The 23,687-nt window shown below is 41.6% G+C and overlaps 1 pseudogene; it reads right to left on the bottom strand.

The window, feature by feature from the left end:
- The window catches only part of LOC102837580, a 42,403-nt pseudogene that overhangs the window by 7,905 nt on the left and 10,811 nt on the right, over positions 1 to 23,687 (bottom strand).

The raw sequence follows: 23,687 nt of genomic DNA, 5'->3' as shown, positions 1-23,687 counted from the left end.
TCCACAGTCTGCCCCAGCCTTGTTTCAACTGATGATAAGGAACTTTTACACTGTCTCTTTCCATGGACATAGTCAATTTGGTTTCTGTGTATTCTATCTGGTTAATTACATGTGTATAATCATCTTTTATGTTGTTTAAAAAAACATATTTGCAATGAAGAAGTCAGTGGTCTTGTAAAATTCTTTGATGTGATTTCCAGCATCATTTCTATCATAAAGGCAATAGTTTCCAACAACTGATTCTTCTTCTTTGTTTCCAATCTTTGCATTCCAATTGCAGTAATTATCAATATACCTTGATTGTATGTTTGATCAATTTCAGACTGAAGAATTTGGTAGAATTCTTCAATTTCATCATCTCTGGCTTTAGTGGTTGGTGCATAAATTTGAATTATAGAGTTATTGAATGATCTTCTTAGTAGGTATATAGATATTATCCTATCACACCGATTGAATTAAGCTCCAAAATACATCTGGAAATGTTCCTTTTGTTTGTTTGTTTGTTTTCCTTTTGAAAACATCACTTCTTTATTTCAAAGGAAAAGTAAAAGACTCTCCCAACTCTTTCAATTAAAAAAAAAAAAAAGTAATAATAATTACTATCACAGACATATTTAAACATCAAAATAAATCTGGAAATTATTTTTGATGACTATGACCATTACTCTTCAATTTGTCATTCTGTGCACAATAAATCATGTAATTATTGGATTCAAAATTTCCAATACCTTTACATTTAAACTCACCAATGCCTAGAATATTGATCTTTCTATGTTCCATTTAATTTTTGACAACTTCCATTTTTCATATATTCTACTTCGTACATTCCATGTTCCAGTTATTAACAGATAATTGTAACTGTTTTTCCTCATTCTGGGTTGTACCTCATCAGCAGCAAATGAAGGTCCTGAAGACTTTATTCCATTTGCATCATCACAGGCAACTGTACTTTGAGGAGGCATCTCTTCCTCAGATATATTTTCACTGAGGTTTCTATAGCTGAGAATATTCTGTTACTATTCATCACGTTTCAATATGCAATATTATGAAGCTATCTGAACACCCTAGAATTTTATTTATTTATTTGCCTCAGTAGCTATAGGCAAAACTTCTCAAAAAGGATCTTTCTAGAAGTTTGAATGGTACTTATGATATAATGCAACATACATTTTGGCTTAAAAGGAAAATCCCTTACAAAATGCAGGAAGTACTCTGTCCCCTTTATGTGAAATAGTTCTTAATAGTGGAGGACTAATTCGCTTCTGCATAGGTTATCTCAGTTACAAAAAGGAAATCTGTTTGAATTTTTCTTTATAAATATGGGGAAACTTTCAACTAAGGGAACGGTGAGTTATGTCATCGTTGGTCCTGACTTACAGAGATCTTCTGTCGGGTATCTGAAGACTGGCTAGTGGATTTGAACAGTCGACCTTGTTGTTGACAGTGCAGTGCTTAACCTACAACACCACACCAGGACTCCAAGGTTGAGTTACATGGACAAGAATTTGAATTTACAACTTGTAGTTAAAAAGGAAAAAGTCAATGCTCCCCTCCACTTCCCGCTACCTTATACCACCCCACTGCCACTGAGTTGATACTTATTCATTGGGATACTGTAGGACAGAGTAGAACTATTCCCCACAGGCGGCATCTAGCCAAGTGGAGTGTGTCTTCCTCTCCTCATGTCACCTTCCTTCCAACATGGCTGTGCCTGCCACCCACTGTTATCTGTGTTTTCTGTACAAATTTTCAGGTGATATACTAAAGTGCTCGACCTATTGACTGAATGGATGGTGGTGCTGGAGGTCCTAGCCCTTCTTGCTACACTGGGCACTTCTGAATTTGCCTAAACACCAGCCTTCAATCCTCTGGTCTTGGCTCCTCTATCTGCAGCTTCAGGCCTGGGAGCCCCTGAGAAATGAATCCTCCCCAGTGTGACCTGCATGTCTTTGGTGTGACAGCTCTGTGGCACCTTCCATGGCTGGGAGTACATAGAGTCTGCCCCTGCTAGTTCTGTATCCCATGGAGGAGCCAGCTGAGAATGGTGCCAGGCACACCCTCTCCTGCCAGTGTAGCCACATTGTTGCAGAGGTCCCTGTTAAACCTTCCTGTCTGGCCCCCCACATTCCCACCCCCACCTGAGAGTCTCACAGACATCCCTGCTCCTGGTCCTAGTCCCATATTACTGTCACTTCTGATGTCCAGGGCACACATTCCACACATCACATGATCTATGTGGGCCAGATGGGCAGAGAAGACAGGCAAAGAACAGGCGGCGAATGTAGGGAGTGGGCTGGTGGCAGTCCCAGACCCATTTGGCACCAGCAGAGAGTGGACGCTGTGGGGCACTATGCCTGCTGGGGTAAAAGGGATGAAGGTGCAAAATCTTGGGGAGAGAAAGTGGCTGAGGCTGTGGTCAGCTACTTGATCAGGGGAGGTACCCTGCTCTGTGTCTAGGTTCTGGAAGGGATGTGCCAGCATGTGAAAGTGCTTAGCCCTGCAAATCAGGGAAGTGTTGGCAGGCCCCACTCCACCCTCCAAATTAGGCCTGACTCTAAAGAAGATGGTACCTGGAGAGGTTGAGCTTCTCAGGGCCCAGCAGAGGTCCCCTTGAGGACACAATCATTGTCACAGTTGAAGCATTTGTGATTTATTGAATAGAAAGGCTCCCTTGGTGGCCACTGCCCATCCCATGAGGCAAAGTGTTTGCAGGCCACCACCCAGCAGAGTATAGGGGGAAGCCCAGTGTCTCTGTGAGGTATCACATCATGGCCACATCTGAGTGCCCATCCTCCTAGGTTGGGGCTAGGGCTATTAGGTAGCTCTGACCCACCTTCAGTGGGCCTCACAGTCTTGGGTTTCCACAGGGTTAAGTTTGATATATGGGGGTTTGGGGGAAAGCTGCATCTGTGCTGTCAGATGTGGGGGCCAGTCCAGAGCCCTGCCCTGCAAACCAGTGCCACAATCCCATTGAGTGGGTATAGATCCTAGGACACAACTGGTAGGAAGGAGTCTGGAAGGTACTGGCAGCAACAGTGAGTGGTGGGGTCCACTGGTGGAACTGTAGACAGGGCAATAGAAGAGGCAGCCCTTGCAGTCTCAGCATCAACTCCTGTCACAGCAGCTGCAACTCCTGCTGGGCCCCCTCCATGATATCACTGTTCTCCAGTACACGGCAATACAAGTTGGGCAGGACCTGCATTGCAGGGCCATAGAGCATGTCTTTGTAGACAGGGGAGTTTGTCTGGTTTGTGCACACAGGCAGACTCAATGTGAATACAGGTCCTTCAGCCTCAACTGTCATGTCATCCCACCACCACACACCCAGGGAAGGCCTTGATCACCTAGTGGGAAGCTGATCTGGTCACATACGCCCAGCAGCTGTACAAAGTACACCTCGTATTTAGTGAGATGCATGATCTGTTCCTGTATCTTATGAGCCAGTGAGGCCAAGTATTCAGGTGCACCTAAAGTACCTATACATGGATTCCTTCTTGTTACCCCACGGATAGCTCCACTACACATTCCAACCTCCATCCCATGAAGGGTGGTACAAGGAGAACACTTTGTGTAGTGCCCTGCATGGATAGACATGTATCCCCCATGTAGTTCCTTCCTGTAAGGAGGCCCATGTCATCTGCAGCTAGATTCCATAGTGGGGGCTTTGGAAAGGGTGGTCTTTGCCAGCAAGGTTATCTTCTCCCCCAGTAACAAGGCCTCACCCACCCCTTTCACCTCCCTCCCCAGGTGTTAGATTACCTCTAGGGGTCCATCTGATCACCATGGCCCAAGAATCTTTCACCAAGGGGTCTCCTCAGCCTCTGATGGCAGCCCAATCAACGTTTTACCATGTGTCCTCTACTCAAGTCACTCTGAGGCTCTGCTTGGCCCCATATCCTCTGCTCTACCCAGTTTCTCTTCATCAAACCTCCAGCTATGAATATGTATATGTTGTTGTTAACTGCCATTAAGTCAGTTGTGACTCATAGTGACCCTGTCTAGGGTTTCTAAGGAGTGGAAACACAAACCTTGTGGTTCAAACCTACCTTTCAGTCCAGCACTGTATACAGCAGTACCCCCCCAGGACTCCATTTGTATATGAGGCAATTGAAAATACCATGGCTTAGGTCAGGCACACCTTATCCTGAGATTGACATATTGCTCTTTAATACTCTAAAGAGGATTTTGTGGTTCATGAACAAACTTCTATTCTTTTTTTTTCCTCTTTCAAATGACATTTTGCATTCTTCCTGGCCATTGGTCTTATGTTTATAATGCACCAAATCTGTTCTTAAAATGGTTGCTAACTTCAGGTGGGATATACTCAAGGTCATGTTTTGGCTCTTGTGAACTTGTTTATTTTTTCCTCAGCTTTATCTTCAACTCTCATAAGAGCAATTGATGGTGTGTTCCACAGTCGGCTGTGATCTTCTTATTTTGGTTGATGAAATCTACCTTCCCACAAATGTAGTCAATTTCATAGCTGTATTCTATTTGTTGAGGTCAACATTTTTTGTAGTTGTTGAAGAAAGTATTTCCAATGAATAAGGCATTGGTCTTGTCACATTCTATCATGAGATGTCCAGCATTTCCGAATACATATTTTCCAATGATGGTTCATTTCCCTTTGTTTCCAAGTTTGACATTCCAAACACGAGTAATTTTCAAAGCATCTTGATTGCATGTCTGATCAATTTCAGACTTAAGAATTTAGTTGTTGTTATTGTTGATTGCCATTAAATCAGCTGAAACTCATGCTGACCTGTATAGGATTTCCAAGGCTGTAAATCTTTGCAGGAACAGAAAGTCTCATATTTCTTCCATGGGGTGGCTGGTGGGCTCAAACCACCAACTTCATTGTTTGCATTCCAGTGCTTATTTTACAGTACACCACACTCTCCAGAAGAAGGTGATTGAATTCTTCAATTTCTTCACTGGCTTTAGTGGTTGGTGCATAAATTTGAATACTAGTGTAGTTCACTGGTCTCCCTTGCATGTGTATGGATAATTATGCTAGCTTAACAAACATTATACTTCAAGATAGATCTGAAATATTCCTTTGGATGATGAGTGTGCCAAAATTTCTCTTCAATTTTCATTCAATTATGTGGTCAAAAACCATATAATTGTCTGATTCTAAAATTTTAATACCAGCCCAATTAGCTGCCTAGGATATCGATCTTTATACATTCTGTTTCATTTTTAATGTCTTTCAGTGTTTCTAGATTCATACATTTTATATTCTACATTCTGACTATTAATGGATATTTGCAGCTGATTCTTCTCATTTTAAGTTGTGCCACATCCACCGATAAAAGTTCAAAAGCTTAACTCCATCAACATCATTAAGAAACTCCTCATAAGGCCACAGTGTAGACTAGGATGAGGAAGGTAATATGACAGGCATGGGGATGATAGGCATTTATGCCACTTCTTCATGCAGTTTAATTGTGCCTTCAGGTCCTTCTCAAGACCAACCTCATATAGGCCAATTCCATTTAATGATGGAATGCTGCTGTGTGCATCCAACTTTATAACTCTGTGGGTCAGACAAAACCCAGTTGATGATGGCTAGCTCAAATATCCTGGTGAATTAGTAAGCCATGGTTAGACGTTCACTCTCTACTAAGGTTCATTAGGGGTCCGGGTGTGACAATGTAGGATATGTTATGGATAGCTGTTAGCAATTCCAACCAACTACCCTCATCTCAGAATTCTTATGCAGAGTTGCTATGGACCAGAACATACTCAATTGTACATTACAACTAGGTCTAGTAACATGCCAATAGCTGTTTCTCAAAAGGAGAGTAATTATCTGCAAAGGATGGCAGGCTTTTGCTTCCAAATACTAAATGTCTGCACTATGATTCACTCATATGCTCTGCCTAAAACTCCTAAATGCACTCAAAAAACTATTGAATCAGCGGGATCATATGACCTAAGTGGCAGAGTAGCTTTTACTGCAGCCTGTATGTGCGTCAGAGCCTTTTCTTGTTCAGGGTCCCATTTAAAATTAAAAGCTTCTTGAGTTAATTAACAGTATGGAGTTAAACACCAAAATGAAGGATGTATTTAGCCCCAAACCTCAAGAAGACCAGAGTCATTGCTCCTCTTTATTAGTTGTGAGAAGGACCAGAAGCAACAACTTATTTTTCATTTTATTTTTAATATATTGACATGCCCTATACAACTGGACCTCTAGAAATTTCATTGAGGTAAGATGAACTTGAATATTTATTGGATTAATTTCCTACCCTCTAGTACACAGATGTTTAACAACAAGTCTAGAGTTATTGAGTCTTTCTCTTTACTAGGCCTAGTCAGTCATGGGGAGATGTCTCTTAGACAATGTTTATTTGTTTTTTTCTTTGTCTTCTTTTTTCAAAACTTATTATTATGAAGTTAGTAAATGTTTAGAGATTATTGGATATATATTCAAGAATGTATGTTTCATTTCCAATATTATGATCCCCTCAATGTAACATCACTTATCCCACTTCCTCCTTTTTATTCTTGTTTCCATTACTCCTCTTTCCCACCACTTCTGAATTTTTTTCTTAGGTAATTGCTGACTTTTGACTTTGAATGCTTTGCCATTCTATAGTGTGCATATCTTACAAGGGTTGTTGGCACACTTATATACCTATCTATTGCTTGGATGAAAATTGAGTCATTAAGAGGGTAAGTTTAGTCCCGAACTTATATGATGAGCTAAGGACATCGTCTATTTTTCTTCCAGTCTCTCTGTCACTGGTAAGCTGGTCTATGTTATAATTTTGAATTTTGTTCCTCATTTTTCTCCCACTCTACCCAGGACCTTCTAATGTGATATCTTTCAGAGTAGTTAGTAGTGGTAGCCATCTCCCATATATTTCTTCTAGTCTCAGAGTTTTGGAGACAGATGGTTACATGTTTATTTAGTCCATTGAACTAATGGTTTCCATTAGCCAATTGGGATAATTCTTCCATTGTCTTCATTCTTCTTTCCTCTGTACAGGGAGAAACCAATAGTTGCAGCTCATATACCTGCTCACACACTTTTAAGATCCCAGTTGCAACTCACAAAAGTATTATGCAGAACACTGTGGACTATGCTATGTCAATTAGCCATGGTGTCCCCAAGACTATGGTCCTGAGCCTTCAAGTCTAGTGACTCATTCTCTTGAGATGTTGGTAATAAAGTAAAAATGTTCTGAGTTTTGTGTCTTGTATGCTTTAATGGATATGTTTGAAGCAAAGGCATATATCCATGTACAAATATCCTCTGTCAAACTTTCCTATGATTATGGATATAATTCTACTCTCCCTCCCACACCCATTTTGCTTGTGTATCTACCCATGGATCTACCTGTATATCACTGCTACTGCTGTCTCCTGTCTGATACAGTAAGAAGAGAAACACGTACAGAGAAAAGAAAACAAAAACAAAACAAAAAAACACAACATAAATAAAAAACAAGAAATGATAAAGCAAAACAGAAGTAAGTAGCAAGAAAACAATGTAATGAGTGAAAAGAGAGAAAAAAAAAAGAAAGGACAATCAAACCATAGAGGATAAAATGTATAAAAATAAATAAATAAACAAAACTAAAGAGAAAGAAGAAAAAAGAGCACAGTATAGATGTAAACAATCAATAAAAAGGTAAAAAAGATGGAAGTACTAGTGGGGAGGGAGAGTTCAACAGAAGAAAATAAGAGAAAAGCAGACATAGAAAGTATATAATACAAGGGAAAGAAATCAGAATTACAAATAAAATAACAGAAGGAAAAAGCCAGGATAAGGCCTGGACCCAGAGAGCAGAAATCTTTTAGGTCCTTCTGCCTGCCAAAGAGTTGAGGAGTTTGCTTGGGGACGGATGAGAACATGACTTTCCTGATCCTAGATGAAGTTTCTATGAGCCTGTTGTTGTTGTTAAGTAACGTGTAGTCAGTTCCGACTCATAGTGACCCTGCACAGGGTTTCCGAGGCTGTAAATCTTTATGGGAGCAGAAATCCTCATCTTTCTCCTGCAGGACAGCTGGTAGTTTCGATCTGCCGACCTTACGGTTATCAGCCAGATTCAAAACCACTATGCTACCAGAGCTCCTTTCTGTGTATACTCATGGGCACCCAATCATTCGTGCAAGCCCTTAAACAAGGGTGAGGGTCTTTCAAACTCAAAGGGCAACTGGGGCAGGATGGCTGGTTTTGGGATTTCCTTCTTGTCTAGGTCTATCCAGGATCATTCAGAGAGTTCTTACAGTCTGGTACAATAAAAGATACATTCATCAATGCAACAGAATTAAGAATCCAGACATATCCACATACAGCCAACTTAATTTCAACAAAGTACCTAACTATCTCACATGGGGAGGTGATATTCCCTTCAACAGATGGTGCTGGCAGAACTGGAAAACTGTATGCAAAAGATTGAAACAAGAACTTCCTTTACCTCATTCCTTATACTAAAACCAACTCAGTATGGATTAAAGACCTAAATGTGACTCCCAGAATTATGAAAGCCATCAATGAAAAAAATAGGGACAAATGTGAGGGCTCTAATTCAGGAAATACACAGACTTCAAAACATTTTGAAAACCACACAAACGAAAGGAGACAAAATAGATGATTGGGACATACTAAAAAGTAGAACTTATGTGCATCAAAAGACGTAACGAAAGAGTAAAAAAAGAAACCTGTAGAATGAGAAAAAAATCTTTTGACACAACACATTGGACAAGGGACTAATTTCTAAAATATGTAGGAAAGAAAATAAAGCAATTCTACAAGAAAAATACAAATAACACAATTAAAAAATGGGCACAGGACATCAACGGACACTTCACCATGGAGGAGATCTAGGCAGCCAACAAACATGAAAAAATATTCACGATTATTAGCCATTGGCTGGTTGGTTGGATATGTGCTGTGGAGTCAGTTCCGACTCACAATGACAGGGTTTCCAAGACTGTAAATCTTTACAGGAGCAGAAAGCCTCATCTTTCTCCCATGGAACAACTGGTAGTTTCGAACTGATGACCTTGTGCTTTGCAGCCTGATTCATAACCACTATGCTACCAGAGTTCCTTTATAGAGATGCAAATCAAAACAAAAATGAGGTATCATCTCACAACAGCAAATAACAGCAAAGATCAAAAATGAAGAGGACAATAAATGCTGGTGAGGCTGTGGAGAGACTGGGATGCTCCTGCATTGCTGGTGGGATTGAGAAATGGTTCAACCACTCTGGAAAGCAAAATGGTGCTTCGTTACAGGTTGGAAATGGAAATACCTTATGATCTATCTATTCCTCTTCTTTATATTTATCCACAAGAAAAATGAGTCACACCACGAGTAGATATATGTACACCAATATTCATAGCAGCACTATTTAGATGGCAACAGCCTAAGTGCCCATCAATTGAAGAATAGCCAAACAAAATTTGGCACATACACACAATACAATATTATGCTACCTTGAAGAAAACAAGGAATCTGTAAGACACCACATCACATGGATGAACCTTGATGACATTATGTTGAGAGAAATTAGTCAGTCACAAAAGGAGAAATACTACATAGAACGACTATTGTAAAAGACTAAGAAAAAGAACCCAACTAAAGGGTGTGTGTGTGGATTCTTTGCTGATTACCAGGATGTGGGGGGTGGGATGAGGGGAGGGAGGAGAATGTTGAATACAGGGTAGGAAATAGACACACGATAGTTTGAGTGCTGGGAAGGGGGTTAATACACAAGAAGGGAGAGGGGAATGGAAGAGTGGATGGGAAAACAGGCATGTTTGCATGGACTAAGTGGGACAGAGGTAAATAATGATGTAAGCACAGCCTTGGAAAGCAAGGCTCTGGGATACAGAAATTTTGGCCTGGTTTGAATGGGTAAATGGAGCAAAATAATGTTAAGATGCTTGGCTGTCTTTTGAATCTTGGTTTTCCTTGCATACCATAGTAAAATAGACACTTGAGGGCGAATGAAAGGAATAGCCACATATATCACCATACAAAACATGTAAGTCCAAATTCTGCCTATAACTGACTGGAATACCGAGAATGGGGCAATAACTTGCCCAGTAAAGGAGGCTACCTGTGGAGCCTTTGCATTGCATAAGATCTTAGGTGGAATCCTGAACCCCATCCAGAATCATCTGAGGTGGGAAATCTCCACTTGAAAAAACAAGCAGACCAGCCTGGAGCATTCAGAAGAGCAGAAGATACTTCTTGAATGGAAGACCAACAGGAAAAATTAAAAACAACAACAACAACAATAATGGCAGTCCGACTGACAACTACAAGAACAAGCAAGTTGCTATCCCAGGAGACATCAAGGCAAGTGGTTGGGTCCCCTCAGAGCAAAACCGCCTTCCAAGACTAAGACTCAGGGGGAATACACAAGCAGACATGCACTCTGACTGGTGACCACGTTGGTCACCATTAAGGGGAAGTGAAAGAAAAACAGCAATGAAGCTGTGAGCTAAGTCCGGCTACATTCAATAGACTCCTATGAACCCAGGTGGAGACCTGGTTGGCCAGCAATATGTAAAGACCTTGAAACTCCTGGGCCCAGAGTCTGTGACATAGCCACAGAGGAATAGAGTGGAAAGTGAAGCATCCAGTTGATAAGAAGAGAGAGCATCCAGTTGATAAGAAGAGAGAGCATATGCATAAGAACACCCACACTTTCAGATAATACACACTTAACATGGCTTCAATGGCAGGATGATCAGAACTCAAATAGAAGAAGAAAGAAGAGGGAAAAAAGAGTAATCTGATACAATTTGATGAACTTGACTTACACCTAGGGATGCAGTAGCTCAAAAGAGAAAACTAATCTTTACAGTGAGGATCATTCCCAGCCCCTCAGTATTTAGGGTAGACAGGGATGGGCATCTTGGACACTGGCTATCCAAAATGGGGAGGTTGTTGTTGTTGTTGTTGTTAAGTGCCATCAAGTCGGTTCCGACCCATAGCAACCCTGTACAGGGTTTCTAAGGGTGTAAATCTTTATGGGAGTAGAAAGCCTCATCTTTCTTCCGCAGAGTGGCTGGTAGTTTCGAACCGCTGATCTTAAGGTTCGCAGCCCGATTCGTAACCACTACGCTACCAGAGCTCCTTAAATGGGGAGCTTACATAGGCAATAAATGACTGGTTTACACGCCTTCAAGAGGGAGCCTAGAACCAGAGGGTGTGGAGGAAGGTAGACTCTCCACTGAGTAGTATCCAATCTGTCTGGGTGGGGATGATGAAAGGAGATGGGGATAGGACTCTTGTGATAGAATAGTGAAAAATTCTACCAGGATTGACTGTGAGAATTGAAAATGTAAAGGTAGATATTTTGCAACAAAAGGAGGGGAGTGGTTGACTTTGCAGTCCAGGAGCAGAGGTCCCTGGGACCATCAAGGGAGAAGAGCTGAGTGCAGGACTCTACCCAGAAAAACAGTTACACCAGAGATGGAGGCAGAGATGATGACATGGAGAGATGTAGCGGCTGGGGACTCTAGACCCAGAGAAGAAGAGGGGCTGTGTGCTGACGTCTGAGGAGCAGACTAACAGGGTATACCCTTTGGTTGTTTGATGATGCATGCAGGGGATTGTAACCATAGCAATGAAAATGATATACACGATGTACAATAGGATGAATGTAAAGCTAATGTTATCCCATATAAACCATCACATAATTCACAATAAAACATAAAAAAAAAAAAAAAAAAAAAAATCAAGATGGCAGAGCTGAGCCAGGTAGTGTGTCATTTCAAGTATCCATCTATTTCTTTGGCACCCCGTTCAGCTTCTCCACCTACTAAGTATTTAATCCACCTTTCTACCCTTTTCTGTGTATTTGTTTCATTTGGATGCTTATGTCTTTGGTATACATATAGCATGCTTGTCTAGTCTTCCGTCATTCTGGAAGTTTTCTCCTCTTCTTTTTCTTTTTTCTTTACTTTTTAACTTTCTATTGTAAATTGGGTGATGTTCAACAGAACAAATCAGTTTTCCATTGTACCATTCATACATATTTGTTTCATCTCATTGATAGCCATTCCTAAAATGAAACATGATTTATCCCACTTCTTGCTGTTTATCCTGTTTCTTTTCTTCTTTCTTATTTAATATTTCCTGTCTTCTGAATTTTGTCTTTGAGTAAACGCCGGCTTTTGACACCAATGATTGATGACAGATAAACTGTATGCTATATCCCTGATGTTATTGCTCTTTATATAGACTTACTTATTGCAAGGGTGAATATGGAGTCACAGAAGTGTGAGTTCAACTCCAGACCTGAAAGGTGACTACAGGCCATAATTTTCAATGTTCCACCTGTCTATCCCATCAGTAAGCACTAAGAATTTGAAATGTCTACCTTGTAATTAGTAGCCCAACTCAACCCACTTTGAAATCAGGACTCCTATTGAAGGTGCCATGGCCTGCCACAAGAGCCAACAGATCTGTGTTGGAAAACGTGCAGCCAGAGTGCTCCTTGTAGGCCAGGATGGCCAAGTTTCTTCTCTCATACTTCGGACATATTGTTAGGAGAGACAAGTTTCTGGAGAAGGATATCATGTTTGGTAAAGTGGAGGATCAGAGAAAAGGAGGAAGACCCCAAGAGAGATGGATTGGCAAAGTGGCAGCATCAATGGGCTCAAGCATCGCAACAATTGTGAGGTTGGCCTAGGACCAGGCAGTGCTTCATTCTGTTGTACATAGATTCACTACAAGTCGGTACTGACTCAATGGCACCTAACAACAGCAACAACAGTGGCCATCTAGGTGGTTCCCAAAGAACTCTGTATTCTACTCAGAACCTGGCTCTCTCTTGTGTTCATCATCAGGATTCCAAAGTTCTATGAGAAGAAATCAGGAAAACAGGAAGTCTGATTGGACTCCTCATCAGCCAGCTTGAGTGTGAGCGCTCATTCAGTGACAATAAAGAATCAGTGTCAAGTTCAGACTGAGACACGATGACCCCATGTGTGTCAGAACTGTGCCCATATGGTTTACAGTGGCTAATTTTCTGCAAGTAGATCTCTGGGTCTTTATTTCAGAATGCCCTTAGGTGGATTTAGAACTCCGGCATTTCAGTTAGGAGCTGAACACATTCACCATTGTACCACCCAATGATCAGTTTAATGTGCTTAACATGCATAAAATTGTGCTATGGTTTCCTTTTACCATACTGATTCATTGTGACACTGCAGAGACAAGTAGAACTGCTCCTTGCTGTTTGTAAGACTATAAATCTTTACAGGAGCAGACAGGCTCATTTCTTTTGTGGAACAATTGTTGGGTTTGAACCACTAGTCTTACAGTTATCAGCCCAATGTTTATCTCACAGCACCACACCAGGACTCTTTTTACCATTATATAGAAGAGGATTTACAACACATAGAATGATTAAATCAGATAAAAGGGAAAATAATTACAAATACTGAGCATCATAGCCTGACTATTGACACACATTTTGAGGGACATAATTCAGCCTATAACGTAGCCTGCTGCTGCTTCTCCTGAAATCAATGGGTTTTGACTTATAGTGACCCTGTGTAAGGTTTTCTAAGATTGTACATTTTTATGGGAACAAAACAGTGTCATTTTTCTTCTGTGTAGTGACTGGTGAATTTGAACTGCTAAACTTGCATTTAGAAGTCCAGTGCATAACCCACTATGCTATCAGTTAACAAAGCTCCAGGTACATAATTTTCATTTTATTGTAAATGGTAATTTGTTAGTTGCAATGTCCATTTGTTCATTGCTATAATATAGAACTACAATTGATATTTTACTATTGATCTGTAACCCAATTATTTTACTAAATTTGCAAGTTGGTTCTAGTAGTTTTTTTTTTTTTGTTGTTGTTGTTTTTTTAAGAGATTACTTAGGATTAAATGATTCTGCTGTCTAGGATAATCTTTCATTTGGACAAAGTTTTAGAATTTCTTTTATTGCTGTTTATTTCACAAAGAATAATTTCCTGTAGAATGACATCTACTCAGAATACAATTACAATTTGACATGTTTTGGTACTTAAAAAATTGTGTTTTCTGATTTCTACCACTTCAGTAGATGTTTGTTTTTATATCTTGGATGTAGGTGTAGTCATTTCCTCCCTCAAACTTTTAAAATTTATTTAACAATTTTTCACTGCCTCCCTAAATGTTTTTTTTTTTTTTCCTTTACATTTATCCCTCCTTCAATTGTATCTTAGTCCCTGCATCTAGACCTGAGAGAATTGAATCTGATCCTCTTGTTCATCCCCATAGCTCTCTACAAAACCTTCTTTTAGGTGGGTCATGTTGGGGGAAAGACATGACTTTCTCTTTGCCCTTTGTTGCCTGGTGGGGTTCCTGGATAAGTAATAATATGGTGGTTGAAAACAACAGTTTGCTAGTAGGGTAATTAGGACTTGAAATTACTACTCTCAATATATCAGCTTAAATTTCTTTCTGATTATTTTTCTGTTACCATAAAATGACTATATCAACTTTCTGTTTTTCTTTTATTCTGAGCAGTGTATTTTGCAGAAATTTGCCTTAGATAATAGGGGTTTATTGAGAATGAAAAATTTACACTGCAGACTGTGAGCAACTGAATGATATGAAAAGCCTTCTCTGCAACAGATAACACTGAGAATAAACCCTAAGCAGAAATAAAGACTATGAAGGTGTCATACTATGTGTATTTGAACATGTAGAGGCTATTTTATTAATGATGTGGCCCTCGTGATCGTTCTCATATGCATTGTTGTTAGGTTGCTGTTGTGAAGTGCCATCAAGTCAGTTCTGACCCATAGCGACCCTGTATAGGGTTTCCAAGGAGCAGCTGGTGAGCTGAACTGCTGACCTTGCCACGTGTGACTTTGCAGTCTGGTGCATGAAACCTTGGGTTCTGTCAAATCAGTTCTGACTCATTTTGACCCTGTGTAAAATAGAATGAAACACTGCTAGCTCCTGTGCCATCGTTACAATTGTTGGTTGTGTTTGAACCCATGGTTGGAGCTACTGTGTCAATCGGTTTCATTGAGGGTTTTCCATTTTTTGCTGACCCTCTACTCTGTGAAGTCTGATGTCCTTTTCCAGGGACTAGTCCTTCTTGATAACATGGCCAAAGAATGAGAGACAAAGTTTCCCCATTCTCACTTTCAAGGATCATTCTAGTTGCACTTCTTCTAAGATAGATGTTTATTCTTTTGGCAATACAGGGTACTTTTGTTATTCTCTGCCAACACCATAATTGAAATTTATTGATTATTCATCAGTCTTCCTTATTTATTGCCCAGTTCCACATGCATGTGAGGCTATTGAAAATACCATGGCTTGGATCAAGAATACCTTACTACTTAAATGGACTTATTTGCTCTTTAGCACTTTAAAGAGGTGTTTCACAGCAGATTTGCCCAATGTAATATGTCTGATTTCTTGGCTGCAGCTTCCATGAGTGTTGATTATAGATCCAAGTAAAATGAAATATTTGACAACTTCAGTCTTTACTTTGTTTATCATGATGTTATTTATTAGTTATTTTATTAGTCCAGTTGTGAGATTTTTTTTTTGTTGTTCAATTATTATGATTTATTTGAAAAATTATAATGATAGTTTTCTTTATGTGTGGCATTCTAATTCTCTTTTGTTAAAAAAGTGCCAACATAGCATTTGAAAGTTCTAAAATATTTACTAACTAGCCTTCTGGGGGAAAAAAAAAAAAGTGACAAGCCCTTCAGCAGTTGTTAGAGTCTGGATAGTGCAAACTCATAGTGACTCTGCATATGATGGGATGGAACTGTCTGGTCCTGCGCCATCTTGTCAGTCTGTGCTATTGTGAGCCCATTGTTGCAGCCACTGTATCAATCTATATAGTTGACAGTCTTCCTCTTTTACATGGTTCACCTACTTTACCAAGTATGATGTCCTTTTCCTGAGACTAGTTCTTACTGGAAACAGTCTTTTATGATCACTTCCAAGGAGCATTCTGGAAGAAAAATGAGAGATGTGTTCATTTTTCTGGCAGTCCACAGCACATTCAGTATTCTTTGCCAACACCATAATTCAAAAACATTAATTCTTCTTAGTCTTCCTTAATCATTGTCCAGCTTTTGCATGCAGATAAGGTAATCGAAACTATCATGGCGTGTGTCAGGAGTACCTTAATCCTCAAAGTGACATCTTTGATTTTTAACACTTTGAAGAGTTCTTTGCAGAAAATTTGTCCAATGCAATGCTTTGTTTGATTTCTTTTCTTTCTTTCTTTTTTTAATGCTTTATATAACCCTGTACACCATTTTAAAAATTTAAACCATTTTATTTTAAACCATCCAGTAGCCCTTGTTCTTATCTAATAACTGTATTTGGTACAGTTTTCTCATGTGTACAAGTTGCTCTTGAGCATAATCAATTGTTTTTATTCTTTCTCAATATTATCTATAATTTGTTATAATCCACACAGTTAAATGTCTTTGTGTAGTTAAAAACAAAAAACAGCAACAACACAAGTAAACATCTTTGTGGTATTCATGGCTTTTAAGCAATAGCAGTCTGATATCAGCAATGATACCCTGGATTCCATATCCTTTTCTGGGTCTGGCTTGAATTTCTGGCAGCTTTCTGGCAGCATTCTTTTGCATCTACTTTTGCATTATCTTCAGCAAGGTTGTTTTGTGTTTTGTGTTTTTTTTTTTTTTTTTTCCAAGTGATATTCTATCGTTTCCATACTACATTAGGTTGCCTTTCATCGGAATGCATAGAAGACTACTATAGATTCAAAATTAATTCTTCAAAGCTCTATAGTGACCACTGCAAAGTTGATCTTCAAAGACTTCATGGAGAAGCTAAGGTCCTGTTGGAGAAAAGTAAATCCCATTTGCTGATAAAATTTTAGGTGCAATTAGGCATGACCTTGTGCTTGCATGACTCAGATACTAAAGAATAAGAAATTATCTAATATATCCAATAACTAAACAGAGATTGCTATAGCTAGAGCCATCTCCTGATGAAAGGAAATGAATGTAAAATCTACAAAAAAGGTAGAACTATTAAATTACCTGAGTAAAATATAAATTATTCTTTTTTAAATAATAAAAAGAGCACAAATTGTGGAAATAAGGAATAAGAAAATAAAGTCAAATGATTTTAAGAAGAATCTATTTATAATAAATATATAAATAAAGTCATAAGTACAAGTTAACAATAAACACTGGGCCAACTTCAGTTCCCTGAAGACTCACACTCAGGCCACCAAGTCCAAGCTTTCACTGGTCTCAGACAAAAAGCTGCAGCATAAACACAGGGGCAGGAATCACTAGAGTATCTAAGTGGATGGAGAAGGGATGTGCTGAAGTGGGCTGTGACACTCAGAATTAGGAGTCCTTGGATCCCTCATATTCTGATAACTCCAGTGGACAGGTTTATAGGGTGGTGGTCATTGTCTGTTGAGCTGCCCCTATGGTATCCAATGCCTTCTTTAATTACCAGCTGTTTCCCCACTCTGAGAAAAGGAACACAATAAGCTAATCACAGTAGTGGGATCTCTCCACTACTGCTATAGAGCTGTTTCAGGTCCTGGCAGCTGGATAGAAGGATCAGCTTACCTTGAAGTCCTTGCTGGAGATAGTCCACCATCCCCTAATTAACTCTGTGCTGTTTGTGCCAGGTGCTTGGTCGATCAACTGTACCCCATTTTTTCCCAGCCATTTAGAGTCATTTTAGTGTCAGCCAAAGCACAGAGAGGTTAACACATGTCTACCAGTTTTAGAACTGTAGATCCCAGAACCAGGCTGTTGGACTCCTCCAGTCTACGCTGGACTCTGAAACTTCACTGAGCCCCAAAGAATCCCATCCCTGCCCGCCCAGATCTGAACACTCCACTTGCATCAGATCTTGAAGATGGATAAGTCCTTTAGGTCTTCTTGTAGGATGAGTGGATGTTGCTGGTCACCTGTGCTGGAGGCTCCAACTCATAGGACATGTTGTAGCTACAGAACAGAGAGGCAACTGTGAGGCTACCGGGAACCACACCTCTTGGACTCCCACCTCATTTCTGCCCAGAAGCTGGATTCCAGATGCCCAGCTAACATTGAGGAACAAGACCTTTCACTGGCCAAGAAATTGAGTCCACAGGGAGGATGAAACTGCCCATGTCATGGCCCAATTCCTGTTCATGTCTTACCTCTGGTTCTCACTGAGATGGTCAAAGTCCTGGAACCAGGGTCCAAATTGTTCCCAGCTCACAATGGTGTATTGTTGGCAGGACTCCTGTAGGAGTTTTATATCCTGCAGCACACTAAACTTCTGGGACCAAAGGGGAGGATAAGATGCTGACCAAGTCTATGTGGGGTTTCTGGGAGGGGTGGGGTTCCTGTCTCTAGGCCTTTCCTCCAGAGGGGGGATGTCTTTCCCTTCACTCCCATGCAGAGCCTCCTTGTTCTCAGAAATAGTTCAAAGGCTTTACTGAGATGTCGACCTGGGTTCATTTCTGTCCCTTAGGAGTCCTGGTATGACTCTGCCAGTTAATGTACTGGAGTCCCGGTATGGCTCTGCCCATTAACTGGAAGGTCCGTGTTTTACGTTCACCAGCCACTCCTTGGAAACCCTATACTGGGTCACTATGAGTTGGAACTGAAGCCACAGAACTTTAAAACAATAACAGGGTCACTATAGCTCTTGCAGCATAGTGGTTACTATTGGGCTGTTTGGGGAGAGGAAGATGAGGCTTTCTGTTCCCATAATGATTTACAGTTTGGAAAACCCTATACAGGATTGTTGTGGATAGGAACCAAAACCATGGCACATAACCAACCAACCAAAGGGTCACTATGAGTCGGAAATGAGACTCGATAGCACTAAATAACAACAGAAACTCTTGTGTGGTGGGTGTCCCCTTTCTTTGAATCAAATTTTCCCCATAAATTTAACAGGAATAGGGGATAGAGTCAGAGAGCATCCAGTTCAGGAGGGGTCCCAACTTATCCGCCTTCCCACCCACAGTGTGAGCCAAGTTTTTCCCCTTTCTCCTTCTCTGAAACCTCCCTAGAAGGCATACACTCAATGTCCATCAGAATGGGTCCCCTAGGCCATTATCACCCCGCCAAACACCTCACATATTGCACTACCACAAGAGCCCAGCAGAGAGGAGGCAGCACACATACGTGCACTTGCCTCTGGTCTAGGTTTTGTGCACCCAGACGACTGGGACAAGGAGACAGAAGATAAAGGATCTTAAAGCCCAGCCTTCTCTGATAACAGATGAAGAGACTCATGGGTTTCCTGACCTTGGAGGGTCAAGTTTATTCTCCTTTCCCACTCACCACATCCCTTCAGTGGTCACACCCCTGAGGGAACTACAGTGTCCAACTGTGCTAAAGTTGTATGCAGTTTGTAATCAGTCAAGCCATCTGCCTGATCAGCTTGGGGCACTGGGACAGGTGGCTTAGGGTCAGCCTCAATTTACTTGTAGGATAAGATGGACCATACTCCCTCCTCTCCCAGAGGCTGCGTGGAGACTCTCATGCAAAGAGGTGAGCCATGTTCTGAGAACTCTGGGAAGAGTAGGTGAGGTTCTTTCCTACCAAATCATGAATCCCAGGTCCTGCCTCACCATCGTCCACAGGCTCACTCACATCCAGAAGTTTCTGCTGAGCCATGTCCAGCATCACCAGGTCCATGAGGAACACTCCCAGGTAGGGTACAGTACCTTGGAAGATATCCTGTAATATTGGGGTGGGGTAGGGATGAGCACACATAAGGTCCCTTCTCTGAAACTCCTCCACCTCACACTATTAGTCCCACCCAGAGGCTCACACTTAAAGCATCCTGGGAGCTCTCAGCTATACACACTTAACTTTCCATTTCCAGGTTCATGGACCCTGAACTCCCTGTAATCATCTTGAGGGCTCAGCTTTTAGCATCTCACAAACACTATGTGGTCTCTGGTCCCTCTCCACTGTCAAATCAATCCTGTCAGGCTCTTGCTCTGTCAGCTGTAACTTGCTGCCCAAAATACTATCAGATTCAACCAACCATGGTCCTTCCAGTACCAATAAGGAGTATCTAGACAGGAACCCCTCCCCTGATTTTGAGCCAACCCCTCTAGAACCTTTCCCTAGCCTTGGTTTACTCATCATCTCCTTCTCCTGTTGCCTTTCCTGGGCTCTCTTGAGGTTCATCTTCAAGGTGGAATACTTGGACATTTTGTTCTGCCAAAATTGAAGATTAGGTTGATGGGGACTCACAGCTTTATCACTTCTGTACCCTGATGTGGGATTTGGACACCTCGCCCAAATCACCTGGTCCAACCATTACTGCTACCTCTATATTCAAACCCCAAATCAGCTCTCCCTGGGGTGTGAACTGGGGCAGGCTTCCCAGTCTCCCTGAGCCTGTTTCCTCATCATGAAAGTACAGTGGGAATTCCACTGACTCCAGCGGATCTCCTGAAGGCTCAATTCTATAGAACTATTATCATTATTGTTTAGCCATCACCCTTTCCTTAGTAAAACTTCACAGAATGCTCATATACATATCTTTTCTCCTTAACCATCTTCATCACCCCATAGGCTGGGCACCACAGCATTTTCACTCTTCCATTTTCCAGGTGAGAAAACAAGTGGCCAAAGAGGAGCAGCAATGGATTATTGATCTCACAGGGGGTCATAGGAGAGAGAGGTTCCTCTTTCCCAGCAGAATGACCTGTGTCAGCTGTCTTCACCTCATCCCTTGCCATTGTACTATTGGTCTCTTGTTGTGACGCTGGTTCTCAGCAAGACTGAGCTGTGAAGGGAAGGGACAGAGGATCTCAGCCCACCCTGTGGAGAGGCTTCTGCCTGCTCAGAGATTCTGTCAGCTCATCAGTTCCCCCTACAACAGTGCAGCCTCTGTCACCACATCCACTCGCCAGGGGCATCCTTCTCCTGACACTGCTTTCCACCTGCCCATTGACCAAACAGTCCTTCTTCCTCTTAATGAATTTAAGACAAGACTGTGAATTTTCATATAAACTTTCAAGTGAAACCAACAAACTCCACCCACCCTGTCCCTCCTCATCCCCTGCCTCCAGTTTACCTTAATGAGTAGGACCTTGTTCAGTGTGTTCTTCTTTTCACACAGCTTTAGAAATGTTTACAAGCTATGGGTAAGGGGAGAGGAAAGAAGGAAGGAGAAATTTGGGGATGGAGGAAGGGGTATGAGTGACAAAACTTTCTATTTTAGGACCCAACAATTTTTTTTTACTATTGAGGTGAGAGGTTTTCAAATTGGATTCCTCTAAAGTCCTAAGGACCCTCTGAAGCAGGGGTGCTGAGGGTTCAGGTTGGTGCAACAAGGATCACGCTTCCCATTTCTAATAAACAGCTAGACTTTACTAGTTCTGATTTCTATTGACAGAGAGCTATGGGGTTTTAAGTGAACACCTGACCATCAGAAACAGACTCTACCCTGCATCCGACAGATCAGGAAATGGAGTGCTGACACTGAACTGCTGGCCTGAGGACACATGGAGGCACTGACTCTCTATACAGCAACCTAGTTCCTGCCCCCAAGACTCCTCCCAGAAGGCCTCAGGCCCATTGAGGGGACAACTTTAGTCCCTGTGTGAAGTCCTAAGTCAACCCTGGAGTTCCTACCTGGACACTTTTCCCCAGGTTTCCTTTAAATGATGTATGGGGGAGCTCTGCAGAGCAGAGAGAATAGCATGGAGTGAAGAGAAGTTCCTGTGGTTCAGACACTCCTGAGAGAGGAAAATAGATGAGCTATGAGGTCAAGGGATGGAATTGGACCTGCTGCACCCTCAGCCTATCCTGGCTAATATGACCCACTTGATGAGACAGACACCCTACAGGGCACACCTTGGACACAAAGGATAAGTATCAAAGGAAGGATCATTGGAATTCAGCCTGATGATGGAGTTTAGGTCGGAATGCATCCTTCCTCCCTCAGTGGAACAAGTAAGTCAAAGCCACTGCTTAGGAGGGGACTAGAGTCTGTGTAGGGCTTCAGCACAGAGCCACATCCTGAGAGTTGACCAAAGAGAAGAGGGAATTCCTGGAATGGAACGACAGGTTCTCCTGGGCCTCACCCACGTCCAACCCTGGCCACCTTGATCCAGTGCTCCACCACCCTGGCCCTGTCTGGGGCCTTCATGGTCTTGTCCTCAAGGCACATGGTGATTACACAATGAACCACGTTATTAAACTGTGTGATGGTGGCATGGAGAGTGAGTGCCAGGTTCTCCTTGCCCTTCTTTTTTTCTCTGGGACCAGATGGAACCTAGACAATGGTTGGGTACCACATTCTTGAACTGCTCCTGGAGATGAAGAGAAGTGTCATTTGAACATTTCTCACTCTAGCTCAAAGCCCATAGTGCTATGCCAGGGTCCATTGGTTTGAGCTGGGGCTCTGGAAACACCGGATGTGACATAAGTATTATAGGTGTGTCTTAAATTTGATCTCTCCCCTTTGAGACCATCCAACAAATAAGTTTTCTAGAGGTCATGGATGAGAGTCAGAGAACACAGTACTGTCATCCAGCTCATATTCACTAGCAAAGCATCAGAAAATTGTTCCAGCCTGCACACACCAAGGTAAAATCTTGATAAGCTTGCACAAACCAAGAGAACACGTTGGTATGCCTTTAAGATCTGTCACCCTATTGAGAAACACATTCTCCCTGGTGTTACAAACTACAGGTTTTGTTTGGAAGTTTTCCATGTGGTCTTGTAAACAACAAGTGTCTTATTTATACTGAAATTCGGGAGGACTCCTGGGTTGAAGAGTGTGCCATCCATAACTGAGTACCCACTGGAAAGTACACTTCAGCCATGTCAAGTTGTATACTTTCCAGCACTCAAAATAACTAGTTGGACAGTATGCTATGTCTGCTATCCATATGTGGACAGGAACCCAGGAGTTTAAGAAACTTGTGCATTTCTCATGCTTACTAAGAATCAAAGCTGGGATTTACATGCAAATCATTGGAATTCAGATCAAGGAGAGACAAAGTCGTGTCTTGGTCATCAAGTGACACAATGGATTTGATTCTGGTAGCTAATCTTACTAGCCCAGCTTCTCACTGTATCCATCATTATCTGCTCTGTAACCAGCTTTGGAGGGAATGTTAAGATGCTCAGCTCCTCCTCTCTCAGCCCAGATGTTGTGTCCACAAATGAAGGGCAGGGAGGCTCTGGTGTTGGAGCTGGCATTGTCTCTTCCTCTGCTGTAATTTCTGGAGCTGTTTCAGGAGCTGCCAGAGGATCTATATCCAGCTCTACATCTTCCACTTCAGCTGTGTGGAGCTTCAGAGCTGGAAAGAGGGAAAGTATTACCAACAGAAATGGCATTTCATATGCTTGTCCAAAAGAGAGAAACCATGTTACTGCCTTTGTGGCAGCCCACAAACCCCTCTTCCAAGAAGCCTTCCTACACTGCAGTCCACATGGTGAGAGATCTGAGGCCAGTCTTTGCTCCTATACCAACCCCAAGCGTGGGAGCTTCCTCCCTGTGTACCTAGTCAGTCCTCCTCCCCACATGCTCTCATACACACTCCCTAATTATGACTCACCCTTTGCCTCTGACTCAATTGACATTGAGTGTTTCATATGTATAAGAAGAAGCTGGATGCATAAGAACACCCACACTTGCAGATAATACCCACTTATCCTGGCTTCAGTGACTGGATGATCAGAGCTCAACCCGAAGTAAAAAGAAAAGGG

The sequence above is a fragment of the Chrysochloris asiatica genome, unplaced genomic scaffold (genome assembly GCF_000296735.1).
Source record: "Chrysochloris asiatica unplaced genomic scaffold, ChrAsi1.0 scaffold00537, whole genome shotgun sequence".
In the NCBI taxonomy this organism is placed as follows: Eukaryota; Metazoa; Chordata; class Mammalia; order Afrosoricida; family Chrysochloridae; genus Chrysochloris; species Chrysochloris asiatica.
The sequence above is the reverse complement of the archived record's forward strand: the minus strand, read 5'-3'. Positions and strand labels throughout refer to the sequence as shown.